Source organism: Lissotriton vulgaris, chromosome 5 (assembly GCF_964263255.1).
Source record: "Lissotriton vulgaris chromosome 5, aLisVul1.2, whole genome shotgun sequence".
Taxonomy (NCBI): domain Eukaryota; kingdom Metazoa; phylum Chordata; class Amphibia; order Caudata; family Salamandridae; genus Lissotriton; species Lissotriton vulgaris.
Genome location: NC_141693.1, coordinates 1,416,570,400 through 1,416,576,135, shown reverse-complemented (window position 1 = coordinate 1,416,576,135; position 5,736 = coordinate 1,416,570,400). Strand labels below are relative to the sequence as shown.

The following is a 5,736-nucleotide window of genomic DNA, read 5'->3' as shown; positions in this document are numbered from 1 at the left end:
AAAAAACAGAAAATACCAGGCGTGAGTCACCTTGCCATGTTATAACATGTCAATCCGTACATATCGTTTGTAACATTCAGACGACCATCTGCCAATTCTCTTAACCTTCTCTACTGAGAGTCCCCTTACAACTGCCTCAGTTGCTGCCCCAATTCTGAAAGAGTGGGTACCAAATTCTGTAGGATCCAAGCCTGCTTTAGCGACCGCCAACTCCAAGACTCTTCTAAACTGATACCTGGTCAGTGGTGTACCGTCGGCGTGACACAATAGTGCCCCCCCCCGCCATACCCTCCCGCTGCCTTCTAAAGACCTCTACGTGCGAGACCGGGCAGCAAGGATTGGTCCGGGCCCAATGGAGCACTATGGAATCCCCCCGTCCCTCCTGGTCAGTTTTTGATCTCTGAATTGTCACCCACATTATATCCTCTCTGATCATTACGCAGGCCAATTGGAGGCCGCCCTGTTTATCTCCTTTTGACGTCGCAACCAACTCGCCTATCCTTAGGGCTCCATAGAACGCTAGTGCGAACGCAGCTTTGAACAGCAGCACCTCCCACGTTGAGCTACAGACGCCATGAAGTGCCGATAGTAAGGATGGGAGCTGTACTAGACCTATCGGCTTTCTCGAATCCGTTGAGTGTCCCTGTATGCGGCGCCAACCCCTCAAAGCCTTGCGCACCACAAAAGTGTTCGTAGGATCCCTCATGCCCTTGGCCTGTGCGAAGTAGGAGACAGCCGTCCTATGCCTATTCGCAGCTGCCACTGAGCGCCCCTCCTTGTGCATCAATTCCAGATAAGCTACAAAACTGCCCTCTTGCGCCCAGCTAACCTCCTGTGGTAAATATTTTAGTAATTTACCTTGATCGGAATTTCTATATTATCAATTAGGTCAAGTATAAAGAGCAGAGTCCATGGTGGTTCGAATTCAGGGTCTTTATTCAATAACTCGAGTTAAAGGAGAGCTCCGTCACCTGAGGAGGATCGGAAGAATCTCTGACTTTATTCTCAGAACACAGTATATTTATACATAGAAATGAGGAAGGAGCTTCCCTTTAATGCAGGCACGTGTCATATGTTGCAATAAAACAGAAGTCATGACTAAAGAAAAGAGGCTGCATCATAAAAGAGGAAACATGGCAGAGGAAGAGAGGCTCGTCATGATTAAATGAGGAAGCACGAGAGAAGTAGAAATGTGGAGAAATAACCCTGGGCTGGTTCCTTAGATAAGAGAGAGATGGTCGTGACAGGATGTCTGTTTGTCGTGTTTCAGCATTCGGGGGCTCTTCTTCTCAGAATTGGTTGCCGTGGTTTAGCAAAACGGGGCCTATTTCTCGGAATCGGCCCGATTATAGGGAAATGGTTACAAATGGGGGTCTTGTTCTCGGAATCGGCTTAACCATAGGAATGTACAGTTTGAGTGAGGAAGCTGTTTCTTGGAATCGCCCTAACCATAAGAATGTACCTTTGAATTTTAGAGGAAGGAGAGTGCGTGTGCAACTTTGTGTGCGCGTGATCGGTTTTGCTCGTGTTCTCGTTTGCTTGTTTTCCGACATGATGGGCTCGGGGATGTGACTGAGAGGGTGTATGATGGGACATAAACTATGAAAAATAATCTTTTTCCACATTCCCTCCTTCTCCCATAATATACCCTTTTAAAATTCTTCTGCTTTTTAGTCTACTTCTATACTCATTAGGCCGTCTACTTGTTCCTGTAACATGATTCTTTCCTTTTCTTTCTTTCTAGACTGGGGTTTGGGAATGCAGGCAGTGATACAGAAACTACAGAGAGCTGGGCCACACTGAATACAGAGGCAACAGGTGAAGAGAATGGCTAGAGCAAGACTTATTATCGTAAGGATCTTCCACCCCCATGAGGACAGGAGGCCCCAGAACCATCCCGTCAGGGACCAGGCACCGGTGTCTGCGTCTAGTTTCTTTGAAAGTACATGAAGGCGGGAAATGGCAGAATATACTGAGGGTGCATTATCTGGAATGTATATACAGCAGCTGGATCCGATCAGTTCACATACGCCACCACGGTCCGCTAATATGATATCTAGGACCATACGGTTCTGTAACATCATGAGTCTATCGGAAGCCATCTCAGCAGTGATGTTACTTAATGCACCAGCTGTTTCGTTTATGGCTCCCTGGACTACACAAGTCAGTTGTCTTATGTGGCGGCTATTGATCATGGGCCCCCAGAAAGGGATGATTCCTTTGAAGAAATCGCCAGCCTCCTGATCCACTGTGTCTTCAGCATCCATGACCCCCTTCGCCGTCTATTAATCACGGTTGGAGGACCACTTTGATGATAATCTGCTGGGGGGGTGTAGGTAGGGGGGAGGAGAAATGCAATGTAGCACTTCCCGGACCAGCCTTGAGGTAGCCAAGTACGTGCGTGAGGTCCACAAAGAAAATAAGTGTTGGGGGCGGTGGTCATTGTTGGGAAGTTTAAATCAGGTAGGGTGTATGTCTTATTACACTCACTGTCTCCCATCTTCTGACCCTTGCCCTTACCTCTTACACAAAACAGGCCCTTATGAGGCACAGCCCATCCTCCCTGCTCTGTCTGTCTTTTCTGAACTGAGAATGTTTCTCTAAAGGAGGTAGTGTCGTTAAAGAGGGAACAACTGTTATTTTCACTATTATCTGCTCGTCCCCATGTTGCGGTGAAATCTACCATCTTTTGAACAGCGCGCACAGTCTTTGTTTTTATCTCGTTCCAGGTACTAGTGTTCTTGGTCTTGGTTTCAGAGATGTTTCTAACAGAGGCGGAGAATATCATAGAGAGAGCATAGGTAGATCCAGCATAGTCGAAAGGGAGAGGGATAAAAGGCATACCTCCGTGTACAGAGTGTGGCATTAAGCTGCAGACCCAACAGTTGGTTTTGTTGACAACTAGTTGGTGTTGATGGAGCGTGGAGATGAATGTGTTATTGAAGAATTCTTTTCTCCTACTTTCGAGATGCGGGGGAAGATCTACATGTGAATGCATAGCAGTGTTGTTCAAAAGCGGAGGGGAAGAAAGTGGAAAAGCTAGATGAAGGAACCAACCTAGACAAGCCATGATGCAGAAAATAAGAATCATGATAGAAAGGAAAGTGTGAACTTTGTTTCGTAACAGTTTTGTACAATGAGTCTTTGTCTTCATGATTTCGGCTCCTTAGTCTAAGTAAAGTATGCGCCAGTGACCGGACACTTCCCAGCAACCGCTTCACCAAGCGTCCGTCTTGGGCTTAATTAGCCACTGGTAGGTCGAGGTCAGGCACAATGTCTCAAGTCTGTTTTGGATAAGATCGCAGCCGCGATTTGTACTCTTCTTTGGGCAAAAGTTCTGGAAGGGGTGAAATAAAGTCTGTCGTTTCAGTGTCTTTAAAGTCTGATGGTTTAGTGTCTCTGGTCTCGGGATCAGCAACAGTGTCCGAAGGAGTTGGTCCGTGGAAAGGCTTGCAGTGGCTCACATGGAGCCACCCTCTTCGTTCTTCGACTTTGACGGCGGTCCTCGTTGTGAGCAGCACCAGCTTGGGAGACGTCTACCTTCTTTCCAGCGGGCTGGTTCGGTCAAAGTTTCGGACGAGCACCCATTGGCCAGGCTGAAGGGAGTGCTCATCGGGCGTGGTCTTGTTTGGAAAGGCTGCAGCCACCTGTGAACGGCAAGAACGTAGTGCAGACATCAAAGAAGCCAAGTAATCTGTCAGTACATGTGCGTCAATATCAGTTAGCTTTTTAGGACATGTGACACCCCAGATATTTGGAGGTCTTCCATATGTGACCTCATAGGGTGACAGGCCCGTCCGAGAATGTGCCACCATTTGCATGTAGAACAGGGCAACTGGAAGAGCTGTCACCCAGTCGATTTGCTTGTCAGCGCATATTTTTGCCAACTTGGTTTTTAATGTCTTGTTGTGTCGCTCCACCAGGCCTGCTGCTGGGGGATGTCAAACACAGTGAAATTTCCAGGTGTAACCTAACAGTAGGGAAACTGCTTCCATTAATTTAGAGGAGAAGGGTTGTCCATTGTCATAGTAGATGACTCTGGGCAACCCGTATCTTGGGAAAAATTCCCTCACCAATTGTTTAGCTGTCATTTGGGCGCCATAGTCTGGGACAGGGTAAGCTTCAGTCCATCGGGTTAAGGTACAGACCACTATGAGGACATACATGTATCCTTGACATCTTTCCCTTTGGATATAATCCATTTGGAGGACTTCAAAGGGGTAATCTGGAGGATGGAACCCTCCTTGTTCAACTGATACACTTTTCCCGGGATAGAACTGACAGCAAATCATACAGGTTCGTACTTTTTGTTTGGCTGCTGCACGCAGATGCTTGTTGTGCCATATCAAATTCAGACTGTCTAACATTCCTTTTTCTCCTAGATGGGTAGGACCATGGGCAGTTTTTATCATTACGGGAACCATTATGTCAGGGAGAAACCATTTGGACTTGTCTTTTGTTACCCAACCTTGATCTGTGTGTGTACCTCCCTCTTCCTCCCATTTTCTCTTTTCGGTCTCTATGGCTTGGTTTTAGATGTCTACTACATCTTTGGTGGGATCGATAACTGGACATATAGTTCTAGTGATGGTTTCAGTGCTTAGTGTTCCTGTCTGAGCAGCATGTTTAGCTGTGGCGTCCGCCAGAGCATTGCCTCTAGTGATAGAGTCTATGACTTTAGTATGTGCTTTGCATTTTAGTATAGCTACTTCTGTGGGTCTGTGTACTGCTTCTAGTAGCTGGAGGATAAAATCTCCATGTTGGATCTTTGTTCCATGAGAGGTTAGGAAACCTCTCTTCCTCCACAAAATTCCAAAATTGTGGACTACCCCGAATGCGTATTGTGAATCGGTGTAGATGTTGACTCGTTTTCCTTTAGACCACTCACATGCTTTTGTGAGAGCTATTAGCTCTGCTGCTTGTGCTGAATGTACGGATATCCTAGCTGCTAAGAGGACTGTGTTTTCTGTAGTGACAGCATAGGCTGCTGAAAGTTCGCCTGATTGGAGGCGCATACAGGAACCATCTACAAACAGTGTTTGTTCTGGTGTACTTAGAGTGACATCTGTAAGATCAGACCGGGGCTTTGTGACTAGTTCGACTACCTCTAAGCAGTCGTGAATCTGATTGTCAACTGGAATATTAGGCAGTAACGTAGCTGGGTTGAGGATGTTGCATCTTTTGATGATGATGTGGGGTTGGAACAGAGTGACTTCGTAACCTGTGAGGCGGGCTATGGTCAAATGTTGTGTTTGTGTCCTGTTCAAGAGTAGTTCTACTGCACGTGGAACTTGTACTTCAAGAGAGTGTCCTAGTACTATGGAATCACTTTGTCGTATTGCTAGAGCTGTAGCTGCGACAGATTTCAAACAGGCAGGCAAACCTTGTGCAACAGGGTCAAGGGTGCTAGAAAAATAAGCACAGGGACGATGTTTGTTGGCTTGTGCTTGTGTGAGTACTGACAAAGCTGTACCTTCCCGTTCTGTGACAAAGAGGACAAAAGGTTTGGCATAGTCGGTTGTAGCTAGGACGGGTGCAGAGCATAATGCTTGTTTAAGGGTGTCAAAAGCAAAAGTATTATCAGGTGTCCATGGCAATGGGGAAGAGGTTGTGGTCGTTAGCTGTATCAGGGGTTTGGGCAAGTATGCAAATTGGGGAATCCACTGTCCACAGTAGGATGTGAGGCCAATAAAGGCACGGACTTCTTTCTGTGTCTTAGGGACAGGAATGTTAAAA

General features: G+C 46.6%; 1 pseudogene; it reads right to left on the bottom strand.

The window, feature by feature from the left end:
• Positions 1 to 1,670: 1,670 nt before the first annotated feature.
• Positions 1,671 to 3,154, bottom strand: LOC147712671 (uncharacterized; annotated as a pseudogene).
• Positions 3,155 to 5,736: the final 2,582 nt, after the last annotated feature.